Here is a 23,438-nt window from a genome sequence, read left to right as displayed (position 1 = left end):
ACAAATGAGTGGGGATAAGTCCACGAAGGTGCAGAACAAATGGCACGCAGTGACGCACCCTGTAGCAATGCCAAGGATGAGGAAAACAACTCCCATTGAGTCAGAAGGGACAAAGAAGCCCCAAGATCCGATCCCCCCCAGAGAGACCACATGCGACACATAAAGAAGCCACTGCCCAAATGCACAGGGAATCCAGGCAGATGCAAAAGACCCACAACACATCCAAAGAATGGAGAACCGAGAACCTCCAGAGAATATGTGGCAGGAGTAAACAGGACAAAACCCTTAAGACCAATGGAAACCAGGACCAAGCAACATCAGAAGCATCAATGGAAGACCCAGGGCTCGTACCCCAGAACAGGTGGCAGGACTTAGAAGACCCACTGGCACAGAAAAGGGAAATCAGCAGATCCAAGAGAACATTCCCCCCCCCCCCAAAAAAAAAACAATAGCCTGACCAAATACCAGGAAACAGAAGGCAGGCTTGTTCGCGTACACCAAGTGCCACTGCCCCATCAATGGCGACTGCAAGACGCCAGGGTCAAAGGTTCATGAGAGAACCAGATGGTCTGAGTCACTGCAAGCAAACAACCTCGAGCTAACATGGGCAACCCCAGAAGGGCCAAACTCCCAGTCGGAGGCACAGGAGAGAGGATGGGCTGAAAAGAGGAGCAAGAAGCGGAGATGGGTGTACAGGAGCCCATGAATGCAGACAGGCAGTCAAACCTTCAAGAAGGGGAAATCTCGGTCAAGGGACCAGTACAGAACAATCAGGAGAACCGCTGTCATAACCACCCAAATCCCCTGAGGAACTAGGAAAGCAAGTGCCAAGGGACAAAGAAAGCATTGAATCCCCAGGCCTAACCATGAGGGAATCAGACCACAAACAGAAGGAGAAGGGCCATTCCCCCGAGGCAAACAGACCCAGCCAGGGAAATCGAAACCAGGAGATAAACGTCCAAAAGAAAAGGGGCACACCTAATAAAAAAAAACGCTTTACATTTGTAAGAGAGACCCTCAAGAGAGAGAGGAGACTCCCCCCAAGGCCCACTTATCTGCCAATCCCACAGAAAAAAAGTGAAAAACAGAGCCAGGCACATCCCCCACTGCCCCGTCCTGGACAACTGTCTGAACACAGATAGCACAAGGCCAAAGTAGAGGCCTGAAGCAGACAGTGCTGGCCACAACACCACCAAAACCCACCAATACAAAGACTGGAGAGCCCAGTGCCAAGGAATCTCCCATTGGCGCTACTCCTCCTGGCGCATGGATTGGTGCACAAGACCACTGAGGGAAAAGGAATGAGGGAGCGAAACCAGGTAACATAATGAGATGGGCCCCGGAGAGCACAGGCAGTGAGGAGGCCATCTCTGCCTGGCTTAGCAGTCAGAGATGGGCAGACACCCAGGTTTGGGAAAGAACCCAGGATATATGGTTGAACAGAAGGAAGTGAGTCCTAGGAAGTGAGGCGAAGAGTGTTGGAAAAACCCATGGCATTGAAAAAAGCTGATAAAGAAGCACCTGTAAACGGCAGGAGTGTGAGCCCAAAGAAAAATGAAGAAACAGCAGACCAGCCAGATGGATGGCAATATGCAGGCAGGCATCCATCAGGATGAGGGATCCGAGGAAGCACTCCACAGGAGATGTGAGTAAAGTGTCCTTGGAAACTGAGATGAATCCCAGGCCCATGATCCATTTCCGGGATCGAACAAAAAGGAAGGGAACACGCATCCCCCTTGATGGCACACATGAGAACCATGGCATTTGGGCGTCCATCTCAATATACACCCCCTGACCCCTGACCGATGGGAGGGAATGAAAGCTCTAACTGGGGTGAGGTGCTGCCTCCCAGTATTAAAGCACAGAGAGGACACAGCAAATGGTTGGAAAGCAGGAACAGGTTTTTTCCATCCAAGTCCAAGAGACCTCAGCCACCAACCACTACAAGCAACTGACAACAGATCACAAAGCAACATTCTTTCCCTAGCAGATACATTCTAAATACATTCTAAATTACATCACTGCATAGCAATCACAACAAAGGCCAGCAGCAAAGAAGAGACTATGAAGAATGAGTTTTCAGAGGAAGAAACAGGGAAATGAAGAATACTACATCACCTTTCCCCTATAACACCCCCAAAATAACTAAAAAAATTTGCAAACACAATCTTGCAAACGTCATGGAGTAAACTTTGCGCGCGCAAAAGACAAGGTGCAGAAACTTCAGCATGCACCGAGCCTTCAGAAGGACACTTAGCAACTCTACCAAGATTCCAAATTTTATGCTTCCTGGGCTTCCCTGTATTTTTAAACAGTCTAATGATTAGAAAAGCTTTGCCAAACTTATAAATACCACCATATTTCTTTGGCAATTTCACTCTGACCCAATCACCAACCCCAATCAGGGTTTTCTTGGCAGACTTTCTTTGATTTGATTTGATTTGTGGTTTTGTAAAGCTCGCATATGCCCATGAGTGTCTTGGCGCTGGAGAAAAACGTGTGACTAAATGCGGCGAGTATAGGCATAGTTTATCGGGAGTTGAACAGCCAGGTTTTTACAGATTTCCTAAAGGACAACAGGGAGGTGTTGTTTTTGATTGCAAAAGGGAGTTGGTTCCAATCCTTGGCTGCATGCAGTAGGAAGCTTCTACCCCCCACCTAGCTTGTTTGAACCGGAGGACCTGTATCAATTTTGCCTGACTGGAACGTAATTCTCTTATGGGGACATAGGGCTTGAGATGTGTTCTAAGGAACAGTGATCCCGAGCCCTGGAGTGCCTTGTATGTTAGACATATGGATTTGAATTTAATTTGTTTTACCAAGGGGAGCCAATGTAGAGTATTCAGGTGATGAGATATATGTTCTGATCTAGAGATATTTAGTATAAACCTTGCTGCCGGGTTTTGCAGACGTTGTAGTTTGGCCAAGTGTTGGGCCTGCATCCCCGCATATAACGCATTCCTGTAATCAAGTCTCGACAGAGCTAATGTGATAACCACAGTTTTACGGGAATCCATAGGGATGTAGGGTAGTAGTTTCTTGACCATTTTCAGGATAAGCCACATAGTGGCTACTAGTTTGTTTGCTTGGGCATCAAATGTAAGTCTGTTGTCTAGCATCATACCTAGATTTTTAACTTGTGATGGACAAGTACTGAGATTGTCAGGCCACCAATCCGGGGACCAGATTTCGTTATTTGTTCCCAGTAGCATAACTTCGCTTAGATCAAACAATTCTTTTTTTTCCATACACTTAAGTTCCCTTTCCTTTCACGCACCAGTGTTATCAATATTGATGTCAACAGATTTCCTAGAAGAAGCAACCGAAGAGGGAAGCATGGCAGTGATAGGTGCCCTCCCTTTAAATAGCTGAAGGGAGCAACCCTTGCAGAGGAATGAGGTGTGAACCTATATTCACAAACTTTTCTTTTAACAGCGGGGACCCAATGATCACCAGAGGACACAGCCAACTCAATAGCTTCTTTTCAGACCTTTAACAAATCTCTCCAAAACACTATTGCACTCAGGATGATACAGAGCAGCCCTCTTGTGCCTAATGTTTCTGTCCTCCAAAAATTTCTGAAAGACCAGCGTGGTAAACTGATCCCCATTGTCAGATAATAATGAGGGGAAATCCTTCAAGCTCAAAGAGTTCCTCTAAAAATGTTATGACAACCTGACAATCAAGAGAACTGACGAATTTCACCTCAGGCCACCTGGAAAAAATGCACACAAACTAAGATATAGGAATCCTGAGATTTGAATTTGACCGGTCCTAAAATATCAATGGCAACATCAACCCATGGACTAGAGGACTGGTCCCTGATAATCATGGGTTGAGTCCTACATTTCAACACCTTATCACTCACAGCACATTGAGGACAATAACGAACAACCCTTTCAATATACACATGCATGCCGGGCCACCAGTAGCCCTCCCTAATTCTTTCCTTAGCTTTTGCAATACCCATAAGACTGACATGGGCATTGGCAACCAGTTTATCATTAAGAACATCAAGGACCACCAACTTGCTGCCACGCAACAACACGCCATTAAACATGGTTAACTATCCTTCACATTCCAAAAACTTTTTAAGTTTTCGGCACAATCCTTCTGTCACCTCAACCATCACACACCTTAGAAATAACAGTCTTCAACACAACATCTTGGTTGATCCTTTCACACCAGATCTCCTCCGAGACTAAACCATCCATAACGACACATACATTAAGCTCCTCCTCAAAATCCTCATTAGAAAAAACCTCAGGCTCCTCCGTTCCCTGGAAGGAGGTTTTTTTTGTTTAAATTTGTTTATTGGGTTTTGGGTGACATTTTACTTCTCTGACAGTTTCCTTCTCATTCTTCTCTACAGCGCAATTATTCACACACTCCTTATATAAATAGTATCTACACAAGCATTTGAGTGTTCATGTATCTTCAAGATTGTGATAACTTCCTGTAGAGAAGGAATGTCTTTTTGCCATAAGCTATCCATGGCCTTATCCATAAAACTGCCAAGCATTAATTGATCCATCAACCTTTAATTCAAAGCTGCACCAAAGTCACAAGTGGAAGCTTACTTTTTTTAAATGGTTATGTATTGTTCTACAGATTCCTCTTGCCGCTGCATCCTCTTCCCAAAATGATGGCTCTACAATACCATACTCACCTTGAGATGGTAGTGAATATCCATTTTCCTCATGCAAATCTCATATTCATTTAAAGATGCAGCCTCCTTGTCTGGAAGATCAGGGAGATGTTCAAAAACATCTTGACCCTCGAAACTGAGACAGTGCATGAATTAAAAGGCTTTTTTCTCCGCACTTAGAGATGTGCCACACACCCTGGCATAGTTTGTAAAAACGTTTTTCCATTTTAACTATGGAATTGCTTGATCGCCAGGGGTGAATAAGAAAAATGGCGCAGCGGTGATGTTTTGCATGGTGAAGAACGTTACAAGTATACAGTTGAAAATTAGAAGATTAAACTTTGGTGAGGGAAATTAAGAAGAGCAGATGAGCATAGTGTGCATCATAAAGGAAAGCTTATCAAGCTGTGTGTGCAGCAGGGTAGATGACAGCAGTGAAATCAAAACACAGATGCACTTGTGAGTTAGGATAAAGCTTAAATGTCAGGTCCCCTTGACAACATTTTAGATGAAGAGTTGGCTCTTGTGATATCGCTCAGAGTCAGTATCGAGAACATGAATTACAAACAACATTCTTCCCATGTCATATGTCGGACAACACTTTTTATTTTGACACAAACAAAATCATATGGTGTAATATTCAAAGCATCATACATAGATTAAATAGTGAAACAACACAGTGAAACACATTGAGACACATTTGCATTTAACATACAAAATATACAATGGGAACAGAGCAACCAGTCCTGGCTTGAATTACCGCTAGGCGGACATTTAATTATTTGTGGACTAAAGCTACAGCCTAAAGGGAAACCAACCTTTACAACGCAGCCATTACATCGCAACATCCTTTACATCACATGCCATTACAATGCAGCCATTACATCGCAGGTCACTACAATGAATGTCATTACTTCGCATGTCACTACAACGCAGGCATTAGATCGCATTTCATTACAACGCATACCATTACAATGCATAGTACCCTTACACTATCCGACACTTACCCTACTGTTGCACTCACTGGAGTTAGAATAGTAATTTTTACCCCTACACTATCCAACACTTACCCTACTGTTGCACTCACTGGATATAAAATAGTAATTTTTACCCCTACACTGTCCAACACTTACCTTAAATGTGATGTATTGGTATGCGTTGTAATGGTATGCGTTGTAAAGGTATGATGCGATGTAATGGAATGCGTTGTAAAAGTAGTTTCTTAAAATACGATATAAAGGCATGCAATGTAAAATAATTTGTTGTAAAGGATGTTGCGATGTAAAAACTGCGTAGTAAAGGCATCCGTTTGTGTTGTCCGACATATGACATGAGAAGAATGTTAGGACATGCTGTTTCTTAAAAGTTTCTAAAGAAAAGTGATATAAATCACACATGCTTTGGAAGTGTCATCCAAGGTTTCGTTTCGATATTCAATTACCACGAATGGTCTATCTGGACACTAATTGTGTGGTCTAGTCTAGGTATAATAAGGACCCAAGCCTGTTTTGCTAAACAAATATTACACTAAAGGCATACTGTCTATGTTGCTTTATGGCAATGCATTCAGATAGCCACAAACTGAGTGCATTAGTGAAAAGAGGACCAGCTGTTTGAAGAAGTTGACCTATCTTTTTTACTTTTGAAGGGGAAAGAAATTCATCGCAGACAGTTGCAGCGAGAGACCTCACCCGCTCACATGAGGATGTCTGGGGTGAGTCCATTGCACCTCGATGGACCCCTTTTAATGTTCTTGACTTTTTTTTGTAGTTTTCTCGATCAAAATATTTGTATAGAAATATTGGGTTGTTTCTGAATGTATTTTCAAACGTATATCGATTTTAACCACAATGATGAATAAGAACTGATTTTGTATTTTCTTTTAAAGAAAATTGTGTTTGGCATCTATGTTTCTAATACATGTATAGGCTTGTCTTATAAGTATTATTTGTCAATAGTATATTGGACAATTAACGTACTGTGGTGAAAGTACTCAATTGGCGTAACCCTTCTAGTATCACAAAAAAACACATGATTCTAATAATAATTTCTTAATTGTTATCTTTTGGTCAGGGACTTGTTTTACTTTCTACCCCTTTTACAGTACACCACAAGGACATATGGCACTATTTGCCAATAAATCTCCAAATGATTCCAAACTTGAGGATGTGTGCTCATTACTAATACAAGATTTCAGAAGCTCTAAGTTGCTCTTTTGGAAGTTAGGACTATAATTCCCACGCTTGGACAAATCCTTAAATATCCACTGGGCGTTGTTCAGCTGGAGTTGATGCAGGTGGAGCTCTTTTAACCTGTTGCTTCAGGGAATCCACTCCTCACACTTTCAGAGCAAGACAAGGTGAAGCCCAAAGTGTGCAACAGGTGCAGTATAGTCCTCTTGGTGCAGGCCAGGGGTTCAGCAAGGCAGTCCTCCTTCTTATTGTATTTTTTTCAGGCAAGGATCTAAGTTGCTTGGCAGCTCTCCCATATTTTTCCAGGCTTCTGGACTGGCATTAAGAGGGGTACCCCTGGCCAATGGTGCACAGGGTGATATTCTCTGTGATGAGCACTTCCCCTGAAGTGCGGCCCATTCTTGTACTAGAAAGCCCTGTTCACAAAAATTCAAAATGGTAAAATCTCTCCTGGAGCTTTCGAACTGGCTAACCCTACCTGCAGGCGTGACTAAGTTTCCCTAACCTTCCCTTTTCCACCCCTCTGCTAATTCAATCATACGGGCTACCATCTGGTCCAGGGTGCAGGATGTGGTGGTGGGCCTGGCTCCAGTCCTTCCTGCTTTCTCCCTTTGATGACCAGTTTGGATACCCTGCCCACTTCCTGTCTTGTGCTTGGCAGCAGCAGACCTCCTCCCACAAGATGTCTTTTTGTTTCCTATCAGGATACTTCACACCTCATCAGAGCGGCTTGGCCCAGCCTCCCAAAGGTTGGCCAATCAGGAGATGGTGAGCCAGAGTTGGGTTCAGGCTCATCCGAAAATCAAGTTGAATGACTTATTTTCTGTCATAGGTATAATAAATCTAATCTTGGTAAGTTGTTGGATGTATTTTAATTATTTTTAAGCAATTTTGAATTATTAGTTTAGCTCACTGCTGTCAATAGTTAGACTTTATTAAAGTTAGATAAAGCCTTCCCATGTTAGCCTATAGAGCTAATGCATTACAATGGGTGAAAACAAAATAGGTAGATTTTCCCTCACCAGGGCATATAAAACATATGTTAGAATGTCCCTGCAACATAGCATCCTCCCATGGGTTCACCCAGGCTAGATCTGAGGAGTGACTTATATGTAAAAGTAAGGTTGTTTAAGACTTTGGAAGTGCCTTTAATTCCAAAGTCGAAATTGGACTTAGTATTTTTTTAAAGCAGCATGCCAGGCAGGCCTGTCTTTTAATATGACAGCAGGCAACTCAGCCGTGCACAGTTAAGGGCATTAATCTGCTTGCCCTCTCCACCAATATACCCTACCATAAACTAGGGGCTTACAGGCAGGCTGTCATACCAACAGTAATTACACCTAGCTATAATACATCTTTTAGCAGGGCCCAAGGCAAAATCAAGAGTCAGTATGCACGAGTATCTAGTTAAACATGAGGGCACTGCAAATAGCCCTGTTTTCTCAGGTATTGAAGTCTTTCTTTTACATTTTTCAACAGGAGATTTCCCAGAGAGCCTGACCGCGCTTGTGCCCACCCAGAAACGCCAGGACGTCATGATGCAGTGAAGCAGTGAAGCAGGAAGTGCGGAGCATAGCAGCAAACTCTGATGAGCGTCTTGAGTCGTCAGTGAGGCCGACTGGCCAATTTTAGGGGCTTTTGGACCAGCGACCTGGACAGCGATCAACCGATGTTATGTTACCTGGCCTAACTTTGCAATCAGTTGAGCACCGGAGGGGTTAAGCGTTCACTACCGTGATGGCCTGCCTCATGAGATGAGGTAGAGCACGTAGTGGCGTGGCTGCCAGTCCCCCTTTTGTGCCCCGTATTTTCGAGCTCCCTGATGCCTGTGCCTTGTTTTCTTTCTCTCTTCAGTGCCAGTGGTGGGAGTTTAAACCTAATTCCTTCCTTGCAATTGTGGTATGATTGTGGTATATTGTATTAAAGAGCAGTGAAGTAAGAAAAGGAACAAGCATTGGAAATGCAATCGGTCTTGTAATTGCTGAGTTAGAGCTATTGGTGTTGTAAATGTTAATGAATTTGTGAAATAACATTACTAAAGGAAACATGTAAGTTCAATTCCCATTAAGCAGAATTCCAAAACCAAATGAATATTGTACCCTAAAAGACCAAGTGAATTTAGACAAATTACTCTGAACCCTATTACCTTATAGTTGCTTTTATTGAGTATTGTTTAAGGGTAGTTGTTTTTATTATCAAGTACATATGTTATGCATTTTTTAGATGTACATTTGTTAAAAAAACTATATTCATTATACATTAATTTTGTTTGTTTGTTATAAAGTAGAAATTTTGAAAAATACATTTATTTATTTCATTATTAACCATCCATTACGTCTTCCCTTCTGTGCTTTCATAGGCATCTGAGTGTAAATATGTGTGTGCATCAGTATTACTGAGTCCCATTGTGTGTCCTTCGGTTTGTGTGCATATATATATATAGATATTGCAGCTCCTTTCAACACCTTTCCTGCAAAATCACTCAAGGTTGGGTGCATGGACGTGGCGGTGCTTGCCATGATATATGCCAGCTCCAAAATCCTCTTATTTAAAAAAGAAGATACCAGCACTCTTGCGTAGCATTTCAGGTTGCGCTTTATTCTGCGTTGAACAGACGAGTTTCGGCGATGCCTTCCTCGGTGTTCAAAAACACTGGGAGGCCGCCATCTTTTTTTATCTTTTCATTCAACCATTACAGCGAAAAGGGACTACATTGCAGTGTACACACATCCGCCATTACAGTGTTATTTAAATTGAACAGGTACAATACCATTAATTTATAAATGCACTTCATCGCATTTATCAAATCCGTTTATCGCAATTGCAGTTGATTACATTATTTTATCACCATTTTATAAGCGATAAAAAACATGTTACCCAAAATTATTCAAAGATCGTCCTGCCACATAGAGTTACGGGTGCTTGCATTTAGCGATCTTCTACACAACATTGTGCCATACCTTTTTACTGCTCTCTGGCTGCTTATAAGGTTGGCCGGTACATTTTTGCCGTTCATCGGCTATTGGTCCTTTCTTAGTCTCTACGTGATCCGAATTCATCCACCATCTTGTGATAGGGCTTAATCCCAATCGTGTCTAAGTTACACATGGTTTATTAGTGCGAAAATTTTTTCCAGTGCAATCTAAAAAGACACTGCCTGTGTTATCTTGCCGTGGTTTGGCATAAGTCCCTTAGTAACTGTATAATTCATTCATTATACGATGCAACAACAGAAATTACTACTTTGTTCTTTTTCTAAACCTTTTTACATTCTCCTTGATGGACATTATTAATTATATTTTTATAGATCCAAAACCTTGTGATTTCAACTAATTACCTATTTTGCACAGTTTTTCTTGTATTCAGACCCCTAAATGCGAAGCTAATTCTTCCCCACTGTTTAAACCTTTTGGGTACTTTGTTTGGCAATCTACAATGTAGCAAGACTCTAGTCTGTTTAATCTTTTGAGTCTATCTCCCCCTCTGACATTCTCCTGGACATGATCTAAGCCGTAGAACTGTATAAGACTTCTATTACTGGCATGTTTCTCAGCAAAATGCCTGGCTACGGGATAGGCTACATCGTTTTTAACAATTGCCCTTTGATGTTCTAAAATTCGCATTTTCAATGGGTTAATTGTACTTCCTACGTAGCATAAGCCGCATGGGCAAATTATGCAATATACTGCATAGGGTGTTGTACGGGTCAAGAACTTCTGGATAGATTTCTTAAGCTTCATCCCAGGGATGCTGTAACTGAGAACCCTTTTACTGTTGGAGCAGGCCTTGCACTTACCGCAAGGATAGAACCCTTTCATATCAGTCAGTGTGTTGAGTTTTTGGATATTTTTACCAAAGTGGCTTTCCACCAGCTTGTCTTTTAAAGATCGAGATATTTTGAAAGTTACCAACGAATGTTTAGGGATATCTTCACTGATGATATTATAAGTACCCAAAATATGCCAGGTTTTTTTATGCATATATATCAGTTGGTTTGCCTCTGCTGAGTATGTTGCTATTAGCCTGAATTTACTCTTATTGGCACTCTTCTTAACCTCTCCTGATCTAGATTGAACAAGTTCTTGTCTGGGGATTCCACTTACTTTTCGCTATGATTTGGCCAGCATCTCTTGATTATACCCCCTCTGTGCGAATCGTTCTACACATTCTTCAGCTGATTTTTTAAACTCACATGGACACGTACTGTTTCTTTTCAGTCCCCATAGGGAATACTGCGTTCCAGCTTGGGGGGATGATTTCTGGTTGCATAGAGAACCGAATTTCCTGCAGTACTCTTGCGATAAAGTGCAGTATTTAATTGCCCCTCAGCAATGAACACCCTTAGGTCCAGATAGTCCACTGCCACTGGACTAACTGTACCCGAGAAGCGTAGGTTTATCTCGTTGTTGTCGAGATCCCTCATGAAACCTAGGGCTGTGTCAGTATTTCCTTGCCAAATGATGAATAGATTGTCAATATAACGAAACATTCAACTGCCCTTCCTATCTCATCTCCAATAGCATAGGTTCTGGACACCCGCTCCTCCCAACAGCCCGCGAACAGGTTCACGTAACTGGGGGAGAAGCAGGTGCCCATCGCCGTACCAGAGACCTGCTTGTAGTAGTTATCATCAAACCAGAAGATGGTATTCATTAGGCAGAAACTTATACATTCTAACAGCATTTCATTATGTTTGGCAAATCGCAATTGTCTCTTCCTTAGATAATACTGTACTGTTTTCAATCCATTCTCATGTGCAATACAAGTGTACAGATTTGATATGTCCAAAACCATTAACTAATATGATTGATCCCAGGTGATTTTAGAGATCTTCTCCAAAAAGTCTTTGGTATCTTTTACATAAGATTTCAATTCTGCTACCCAGGGAAAGGGAAAAAGATCTATGAATATGGAAAGATGTTCAGTCAAAAACCCTTGCGAAGAAACAATTGGCCTACCTGGTGGCTGCTTTGCAAGCTTTGGGATGCGGTAAAAGGTAGCCATAACAGGATTTGGACATCTCAGATACAGATGTTCATCTGGTCCCAACATTTTTTTGTTATTCCAGCTTCTGAGCAAGAACATTTGAGATGTCATCAGTAATGTCACTGACCATGTCATGAATGATCTAATATGTGACATCATCAGCAGTGGATTGCGGGTGCGCAAAATATAGTTAGTACAACTAACTATATAGGAGCAATTTCATTGGTTTTGTATGAGTAAAATGTCCAGCTACCTATAACACCACTAAACTCATAGTTTTTTGAGTGAATTTCAAAGGTTTTTTAAAAACGAATTCCTAACTATAGAACTCCTGAAACCTATGGTTTTTTCAGTGAATTTCAAAGGTTTTTTTAAATGCTAATTCCTAACTATATAAGGCCTGAAACCTATGGTTTTTTCAGTAAATTTCAAAGGTTTTTAAATGCTGATTCCTAACTATATAAGGCCTGAAACCTATGGTTTTTTCAGTGAATTTCAAAGGTTTTTTAAATGCTAATTCCTAACTATAACTGGTGTGTAACCTATGGTTTTTTCAGTGAATATATATATATATAAAATTTCTATGGCAACATGAAACCCCTCATTTTGTTCCTTTTCAAATTAAACGTATTAAGTGTTACCACTTTATTCCAATCAAGATGACTTCAGGTGTGCCATACTTTTGTCATAAGTAAGACTGTTAGCGTTCTAGTTGTTCTTTAGAACACTCTGGGACATTCTGTCATTGGGCTATAGTTGGGCTACATCTGGCTGATATTTGGGCTACATTTGTTTTTTTGTCTCTGGTGGCCATCTTTGGGCTACATTGGGCTACATTGGGCTACATTTGGGCTCTAACATATATATAGCCCAATGTAGCCCAATATATATTTTTTCAAAGTTAATTTTCGTAAAAACCACTGGAGCACATATCTTGAGACATAGCAAAGGCACATCGGGCTACCAGTCCCTACAATTTTGCCAAGTTTGGTGGAAAACCATTCAGCCGTTCGGGCTAAAAGTGAGTCCAACCGCCCTATGGAAATTAACATGGGGAAAACACGTTTTGTGCCCCCCCTTTTATCTCGGCTCCCGCTTGACGAATCCCCCCCAAACTTTCAGGGAAGGAGCGGAGCGCCGCGAGGCAAAGTTAAGGAAACTTTCAGGAAGATTTCTCAACCGGCGCCAAAGTTATTCCCAATAGAATGTTGCGATTTCCCTATGGAAAACAATCCTAACTATATATACCTACTGGCTATCGCCAGTAGGTAATATATATATATATATATATATATATATGTATATATATATATATATATATATATATATATATATATATATACATATATATATATATATAAAATGATATATATATATATATTCACAGAAAAAACCATAGGTTATAGACCATATATAGTTAGGAATTAGCATTTACAAAACCTTGAAAATTCACTGAAAAAACCATAGGTTATAGACCATATATAGTTAGGAATTAGCATTTAAAAAACCTTATTTTACTCACACAAAACCATTGAAATTCCATATATAGTTAGTTGCACTAACTATATATCGCGCACCCGTAATCCACTGCTGATGATGTCACATATTACATCATTCATGACATGGTCAGTGACATCACTGATGACATCACTGATGACATCTCAAATGACATCACTGATGACAACATCCAGTGATTATGTGTTTCTGTAAAGTTTAAATATGTTTTACATATTGAAGAATGAGTGGATGTATAAGTGTCTGAATGAAGGTTTTAGTAGGTGCGTGATTGACTGTATGAGTGAGTGATTAAATGCGTCTTACTAAATGCACGGGTTAGTGACTAAACTGTCTGAAAGTGTGCATCAGCATGTCTGTTGTTGTGCAAGCTGCTGCATGTGTTGATCAGTAGCTATATAAGTAGCTATATGGGTTATTGATTGGTTGCACAAGTATTTGTATGGGAGACTGAGTGTGTGTATGACTGGCTGGGAGGTGTGTGACTCTGTGCAGATCAATGTGTACTTGTATCAGTGATTCTATAAGAGAGTAAGTATGTGTTAGTATATGTTTTAAAATGTAAGGTACTCTATGTTTAACTGTATAGATTAGAAAATGGAACTGTGATTGATTCTTTACAGGACTGACTAGGTGTGTGAGTAACTCCATGGATGAGTGGCAGAGTGTGAGTGTCTGTATAGGTGTATGAGTGCATATGATAGTGTTGTAAAGATGAGTGATTGTATGTATGAATGATTGTATGGGTGAATGAGTGAATGTGTGTGTAGACGTAGGAATCAGTGAGTGGGTATGTAGTAACTAGTATTGGTGTGTCAATGGTTTCAAAAATTATACTCTGTATTTAACACTGGGTGTAACAGAGGTTATATTAAAGTGTGAGGAGATGCATTGTATTGTCACATTAATGATATCATCATTGATGTGACCATTGATGTCAAATGAGATATCATCAGTGATGTCATTTGAGATGTCATCAGTGATGTCATCAGTGATGTCACTGACCATGTCATGAATGATGTAATATGTGACATCATCAGCAGTGGATTACGGGTGCGCGATATATAGTTAGTGCAACTAACTATATATGGAATTTCAATGGTTTTGTGTGAGTAAAATAAGGTTTTTTAAATGCTAATTCCTAACTATATATGGTCTATAACCTATGGTTTTTTCAGTGAATTTTCAAGGTTTTGTAAATGCTAATTCCTAACTATATATGGTCTATAACCTATGGTTTTTTCTGTGAATTTCATTGTTTTTTTAACAGCTAATATCTGTAGCTGTAAAATGTATTCTTCTTTAAATCCAAAAATATATTTTATATGTTTATGAATAATTTTTTTTTTTAAATATTTTTTTTTCTTCGTTCCCGCTTCGCGAATCGGGAAGCTTCCCGTTAGCTGACCTTGATGCCGCGAAATAGACCGCGAGCCGGTAAACGTTTCTTTACCGCAACTGCCGCGTTAGAAAACAACATCGTGACGCCTCCCGTCCGCATGACGTTTCGCGTTGTCGCGTGATACGTCATATGACGTGCTACGTTAGCGAACTCGTACGCTTACCGAGTCGCAAAGCACAGGTTTCTGGAAGCAAACCGGGAGGCCCTGCAAAGCGCGTAACGTAAACACAGCAGGTCATGTGACTTGGTAATAACACTTTTCATTGGTTCATTTCACTTTCGGTTTCCTAATGATGTAAGACTAGGTCATATGATCTAAAATGAACACTTTTCATTGGTTGAGAAAAATTTTTTTTCCCAAATGGTGAAAATCCCTCCTTCTTTCCTCACTCTGACTTTCATCATTGTGAGAGAAAGACCCTTTGTTACCAGTGAGCAATGGCTTCTTTACTAGCTTCAGCTGGTGCTTCCCCACCACCTCCACCACATCCAAGGAAGAGTGGACCACCTGCTAAAGTTATAATTCAGCAAGAAGAGGAAGAAGAGGAACAGGACGACCTAGATAATCTCCCTATTATGGCCAGAAGATCTGTTGTACCGGAAGTAACGGGACCAGAGGGCAGGGAGATGGTGCCAAATATACAAACGAGATTTCGTGAAGTAAAACAAGTCTGCGTACATTGCAGTGGAATCATTTGCTACGCAGAAAGTAGCATCACTCTGATCAACAGAGCTATTAACAATCATGCTCATGTTTGTCCGAAACTCCCCAAACAATAAATTCTTTTTTTTGTTTTCTTCCTCCTGTTGAGCCCTTTACAATGAATCGTTTTCGTTGCCCCCTCCGAAAAAAAAACAAAAAAAATATAAAACTGTTCAGAAAAATTCAAAAAAAGTAAAAAAATGTTCAGAAAAATAATAAAAAAAATATAAAACAACAAAAACAATTTAAAAAAAAGTTCTTTTCAGAACTACCTCCCCGTTATAAAAAAATTGGTACAATATTTGCAACTGTGCCAACCTCTATTTCTCTTAGTTCGCTTCCCAGTTCGCTCCCCGGTACGCGAACCGGAAGCGAACCAAAAAAAATTTTTTATAAAAAAGAACAGTAAGTATAAGGGAAGGAAACAGACAGTTATGTTAAAAGAAAGACAGCTATAGGGGAGTAAACTAGAGATACTATTACCCGTAATCCACTGCTGATGATGTCACATATTACATCATTCATGACATGCTCAGTGACATCATCAGCAGAGGATTGCGGGTAACAGTATCCCTAGTTTATTCCCTATAGCTGTGTTTCTTTTAACATAACTGTCTGTTTCCTTCCCTTATACTTACTGTTCTTTTAAAAAAAAAATTTTTAGATCTGTCAGAAACAGTGAAAGTAATGAAATATAAAAGACTACGTAGAATATGAGCACTGTATGCAACAACTTTGACACTGACAGAAGCCTCACCTTCTCCATGCCTCCTACACAGTTCTACATGTACATCATAAATGCAAACAGAACAGAATTAATTATACATGTTAAATGGTTTATTTTTGCTGTTCTCAGAATGTATCAAATTTCACTAAAACAGTGACTTGAAGGTATTCATCATATAACAGCGGGGAAAAAAAACACAATCAAAATGATTGTGTTTAAAAAACCCATACATTACAAATCAGAATTCAGAACTCCTTAAAGTTAACTTACTTTCCATGACGGCCAAGGATGTCCTATGAACAGTTTACACTCTGTTGTGCTGTTATTACTTTCAACCCGCCACTTTCTGAAAGAAAACCTCCATCGTTTTCAAAAACATGTTACATACAATAAATGACTTCTCGCTCTCTACCACACGATTCCACAAGGCCACATCGTGTCAGAGCCATGTATAACTCTTGGATTTCTTGTAAGCCAATCCCGTCTTTTCGCATTTCCGCAACTTTCAGAATTAAAATGTTGAAGATCATTTACACAATCCTGGACTAGTAATATCTTCCCCTTCTTGCTCAATCATGTTCTACATTTCCTATCACACTGATACTGCTTACTATGAAGCAGACTTACACTACCTTTATGACTAGTACAATTATTTAATTCTCTACATCACTTTTAATCACAAAGCAATGTAAAACAGTAGACAGCATTGCAGACTTACATTCCCTCTACTCCATGTTTTGATTCGCTGCTTCAATTAGCTTATAAAAAGAAATAGTTTTTCTGAACTCATTCAAAGTGCACGTATTTCTCAATAACGTCCACTGTTATGGTAAAAAGTTATGTCTCTGTACTACACTTATCCTCAAGGCCAAATAGTGTAGGAGCCATGAGAACTTCTTGAAATTCCTCAGAGCACATCCCGAGATTCTTTCCCTAAAATTTTGGTTTTAAAAACACCAGGTAAGAGTTTTTAAGGTCATATGGCAATTTTTTTTTGAAAATTAAAACAGAATCATTGCAGAATGACCAGCCATTTCTACACTTTAAATAAGCTGTATAATGTCCTGATGTTATTGAAGGACCATCATGATATATAATTGCTACAGTTACAAAAGTCCTTCCTGATATTGACAACTGTGAAGCCACAAAATTTTTAATTAAAGTTGTCAATTTTGTTCCATCAGGCCTACATCGTTGGAACATTAAAATGACATACTGGCCATATGTTCGTATAAATAAAGTGGACATCATTTCAGATTTACATTGGCTACACTCCATGTTGTGATCAGCTGCTTTTACTAGCTTATTAAAAGAGACTGATTTACTGTCTGGCAAAGTTAAATATATAAATCTTTCTGAGTCTACACTAGTAGTAGCTGATACCCTACAGTTCTCGCAGTCATGCTGCCATTGATAAGAAAGCCCAAACAGGTGATCTACATCTACACCTTCATCATGCAATACATCAAGCATATACATTAAAAACTCCTGACAATCTTGCTGACTATTTTGAGAGAATTGTGTTTGGCCTGAACATCTGTCTAACAGATTTCGAATTTCAGACACACTTTCTATGTTTGTTCTATCAGTGCTACATTTCTCTAACACAGAATTTAACAAACTGCAAAATCTTTGATCCGAATTGACCACAATCTGTTCTTTTAAAGTTTCTAGAGAAAAGACAACATTAACCACTACATTAGCATAGCAGTTGACACCAGAACTGTTTTCAAATTGAAAACCAACAACATCTTCAACAGAATCATTTTTGTTTCTGCTTATAATTTCAGGTTCATCAACTTTTCGTCTTTTTGCTACAACCTCCCCAGTATTGGTCACATTTCTTCGTTTCCGGCCTACCACACGTTTCTCAAACAAAGGATACTGAGGCAAATGTGGCGCATACTCTCTTCTCAACCTATTGTATTCCTTAACACAATCTAGATCCGCACAAATGTTTGTGACATCACACTCAATCAAGTACAATCCCGATAAAGTCCTAACTCGTGACAATGCCACATATGCCATACCCTCCTTGAACACAGAACTGCCAATATTCACCAATGCACAGTCTACACTTAAACCTTGCGATTTATGGATTGTCACCGCATATGCCAAGCAAACAGGAAACTGCTTACGACGAACATATAAGTCTTTTACAAGCAAAAATCTAGCAGAACAACGAGCAATTAGCTGTACTTCCTCAATGCCATCAAATTTAATTTTTAAAAATTCAATTCCATCTCTATTTCTGTATTTCACAAAATCAACAACATTACCCATTGATCCATTTACCAGACCTCTTTCAACATGTAAATTCCTTCTTAAAATTATACGGCAGTTCAAGCACACATTCAGAGTCTTTTCAAAACCCGCAGTTTTAGATATACTCTTCTCTAATGAATCCAATTTTGTTTTCAGATTCTCAGACAAAATAATTGTTGATCCCATATGCTCTACTCTGTCAATAGCTTCCAATTTCACAATCTCTTGCTTTTCTAAATGCAACATTTTGTTGTTGAATTTGGCACATTCTGCAAGAGTTGGCATCAAACATATTCCAGATTTTTTCTCAGTAACTTTCTGAAAAATATTCTCAGGCACAACATCTTCGTCTGGATATAAATTTGTCAGTAATCGTGCATGTAAAGCTTCTTTCCCATGCTCGGTCACTTTTCCAATTCTAACATCTTGTAGAATAGTCTTGTAAACTTCATCCTTTGCCTGACGCATATTTTCATGCAGTTCAGCATAATTGAAGTTTAACCATATATTGACGTTGCCAATACTCCCTAAGCACTTCCTGGTATCTTCATGCGTGAGCATTTTGAACACAGGTTGCCCTTTCACTGGTGTCAGCTGCAGAAGATCTCCAAAAACAATGATGTGTTTGCCACCAAATAACACATCATACTCTGTTTTGAGAACTTCTTGCATTCTCAAATGCACAAAGGCAAGCATGACATTGGAAACCATGCTTACTTCGTCAATGATAAGAAGTTTCATTTTCCTCAAGACTCTTGAAACTTCAAAACAAGCATCTCCAGATAGCATGTGATATTCTAATTTGTTGTCATGCTCCACTGGCAGCATCAGTAAACGATGTAAAGTAATCCCTTTAATGTTATGTGCTGCCAGTCCAGTTGGAGCGGTGACAACACAAGACAGCGATGACTCTGTCCTTTCCTGCAAATAACATGAAATTGCTTTAATAAGGAAACTTTTTCCAGTTCCCGCTTCTCCACTCACGTACAGTCGGACAGGCTTCAACGACGTACATGAGCACTCTTTCTTATCATGACTTAATCCATGATCAATTTGCATGGTAAGTTCGTCATATATTTTCCTCTGCTCAACGTTGAGTTGTCTTTCCAACTCTTCTAAGTTAACCGCATCCTCCTGAGCATGTGCCATGGCTCTTTCCACTTCATTCATAGCAGTGGCAGCTTCATTTTCGATAAGAGGTCCTCCTAGTGGATCCTGACTCAATGAAGCAGAACTCTGACTGTCCTGAGAACTGTCTCTGGCAATCTCGGCTGCAATCGTTGCTTCCTGCTCAATTTCCACATTCAACATTTCTACATATTTGGAAAAAGCAGGACATTCTATGGTCTCCTTGGCAGCATTGAAAGAGTCTTCGTAACAGAGGAAATCTCCAAGCAGTTCCTCTTCTGCACGCCAAGGCTTAAAAAGTTGCAAAAGTGCTAAATAGAAAAACTCCTTTTTTTCAGGAGATTCGCCACTCAATTTTCGATGGTTTATCAAGTGGCATTTTCTTTGCTTGACCAGACATCCCTCACTTCCTATTACAGCATACACTCCTTTCTCAGTATCTTCTTTGATGTTCCTCTTGAATATGTAATTTTGCAGAACCTCATACAGACAAACATTCTCGAGGTGACTGCTTCGATTTGGATAATATGTATCCAACATGTTGCTCTTCAAAATGTCGGTACTGTTTGGCTCCTTTTCCGCCAAATACTCAATTTCCCGCACAGGTTTCAGAACTCGATTACGCGTTGCAGCAAGACCAACACTCGCCCAAACGATACTCCTGGACTTGGCATAGAGACTTGCTGAAGACAACCGGTCAGAACATTCGTAAGCTCCGATTTCTCGATGCGACAACATCTTCAGACTGAAACTGTACAACTTCTTGCTGAGGCTCTTTTCATGGGAAATGTCCTCCCACATATCCTTCAATTCTGTCTTCTCTTTTTTGGTGATGTAAGATGTCACATACCTAGCCACAGCCATACAGTTATCAGCCACAAACTGTATATCCATGTTAGCATTCCACATGGACAAAATCACCGGGTTGTAGTCGTTGATGTACTTAGACTCTTCGTTCCTCTTCAAATTGTATGTGTTTTTAGGTGATTTCTTCATCACATTATGTCGCAGCGAAGACATCAAACTGTTCACTCTTCCTTTAGAAATCACCGATCGTGGAAAGCCGAAACGACATTTGGTGTAGAACTTGTCTTTGTTCCGGAATTTACGACGACAGTACTTTCCACATCGATGGCTTTGGAAACGTAGAACTTTTTCTCTTAGGCTTTTTTTCTCCTTTGCGTTTGGAACAGCACACGTAGAATACTGTTCTATGAAACTCATCACTGAGTCGTCTGCATCCGTTCCAAATTTAGGTGCATCCTTGATCCACAGCAACATATGTATATGAGGAGCACCTCTTGCTTGGTACTCCTTCCTCCAGAAGAAATCCAACACCTCTCCAAGAGGTGGATTCTTCTTATTCATGATGAAAGACATCATACCTTCAAATCAATGATTGAAGTACCTACATACATTGACTGGATCCAAAGAGCACAGTTCTCCGGGTGTCTTGAATTCGATGTTTTCTACGTTAGCATTTGCCTCTCGTAGAAATTCAAGTAAGTCTTCCCAGCCATACTCAGCACAGCTCAAAGTGAGGAACCATGTGGGAGTTCCTAAGTTCCTCAGCATACATTTTAAATCACCATGACGACGGTACCAGTACTCATTAGTACCACGCTGACACGCCATGAGATTAATCAGGTGAGAATCCAAAATACTGTCTTGGACATTGACTTTATCCATAAAGTCACTTGCCGAGATGTTTTGCATGTGTATACCACTTTTCAAGATGTGGTTCACTGCATATGACAGTCCAGACAGATCGCTTTCAAACAGGAGATGAAACAAATAAGGAATGCATTGTCGAAACCTAGGATCTCCTGCATACAATCGCAAAGTCCGGTATTCAGAAGCAGGAATTTGATGAGGTCGCTCATCATATCTTCCTCCCTGACCTGTTGGAAAAAGCTGTGGGAAACACCGAGCTTCCAAACTTTCCTCTCAAACACTAATGGGACTCCCTTTCGCTTGTTTCATTTGAAACAACTCAATAGCATTCCCCATGACTTCCTTGGAATGCAAAGGATGAACACTATAATGTTCATATATTTCTTCACTAGTACAGGGTTCTACTTTCTCAATTTGACCAGCACACAAATCGCTATCCTCTTCCTCACTTACTTCCTCTTCTGCAACATATACATTTTTATAGTATTTATTATATTTTTTCAAATACAATGTTGCCCTTTTGACTTTCCTAACATCTACTAAATCTTGCCATATTTTCTTATTCTTTGTCGGAACCCCATTAACTAAGATAACCAGAGGTTCCTCTTCCACTTTTTCTACTCCAATTGTGTTAATGTTTTTCTTCAAATCTAGAGGCAAATAAACAACTCTTCCCTTTAATCCTCTCTGTAAATCTGATGGAGGCAATTTCCCTGTCTTTGGCTCCATTCTTACAATAGCCTGAAAGGGATGGATACTTTGAATCAAAATAGATTCATAAGTATTTAAATCCTTCAATTCAGAAGGAATTTCAACCAATTCCAGATTATTATGAACTGCTCTAGCAGGCATCTGGTTTTGATTTAATTTGTTACAACAATAAGTACACACACGTTGATCCAATCCCAAATCAAAACAATTTTCTACCATCAAGTATGTTGTAAAATCCTTCCATTCACTATTATTTTCCCTTTCACTTTTTCCATATAAATCCACTAACTTAGTCTGATTCTTATAATAAGTGCGTCGACAACACACACAAGTGAAATTTGGCCTCTCACTTGATTTCACCTCAAACGTCGCAATTTCCCTCTGGAAATTATCTGTACTGGAAACCTGTACACTATCTTCCACATTACTCTCTTCTTCTTGGTCAATTTCAACATTCTCCTCTTTACTTCCAAAGTAACAAAACTCAATTTCTTCACATATATTCTTCACATCTATTTCAGAACCATGCAAAAGAGCAGCGCATAATTGTTTTAGCATAATTGCTGGACTCTTAGCATAATACAACATTCTAACTAATTTCCTCACTTTATTATGATGCACTGCTAGCATCCTGAAATGATGAAAAACACTCTGGCATACTCTCCTGGAAAGACAAGCCAGTGAATGACCATGCAAACCTATCACTTCTCTCACTCTGCAAGGATCTAATTCTTGCAACAACTTCATTTTCTGCTTCAAACTTTTCTTACTAAATGACCGTATAAAATCACAAAGCAAATTGATGGAATCCTGTCGTACACTGCAAATACTACTACACTTCCAGGTGTACACAGGACCCTTAGGACGTCTCCCTAAAACCTCATTACCTAACACCTCTTCTATCTCTGTTCTCACAAGTTTTTCTTTTTCAACTGGACAACCATCTTTCACTTCATAAGCTCGACCACTGGTGTCAACTGCATGCACCAAATCATTATCCTGGAAATAACTCTCCTCATTAAAAAATGCCTCAGAGCTTGAACTATGCATCCATTCTCCAGAAAAAACTTCACAAAAATTACTACGATTAACTATTCTCTTCCATCTACTATTTCTTTTGAAATCATAAATTACCTTGTTTAGCTTCCTAATTCTATTGATTGTCAAAATAAATAACTTACGTTTAATTTCAAATGCCTGATCAATAACTTTCTCAACTATTTTTTTTCTCTTATAAAAAACCACTTTCTGCTGACCTTTCTTAATATTTTTTAACAAATTCCCAATTATCCTGTTGCGGAACATTCGTTTACGAATATCCCTAAACTGTTGTTTCCTTCTACTTTCATGCATAGAGTTATCTCTTACTCTAGCAGTAACATTTCTCATTGGCTTTCCTTACCATTTGAATTCATTCTCCTTTTCTGGAGTGAAACATTTTCTGTAGTAATATTTTTTTTACTACACATATTTCTTATGACTGTTTT

The sequence above is a fragment of the Lissotriton helveticus genome, chromosome 7 (genome assembly GCF_964261635.1).
Source record: "Lissotriton helveticus chromosome 7, aLisHel1.1, whole genome shotgun sequence".
NCBI classification, from domain to species: Eukaryota; Metazoa; Chordata; class Amphibia; order Caudata; family Salamandridae; genus Lissotriton; species Lissotriton helveticus.
This window is presented reverse-complemented; position numbering follows the sequence as displayed.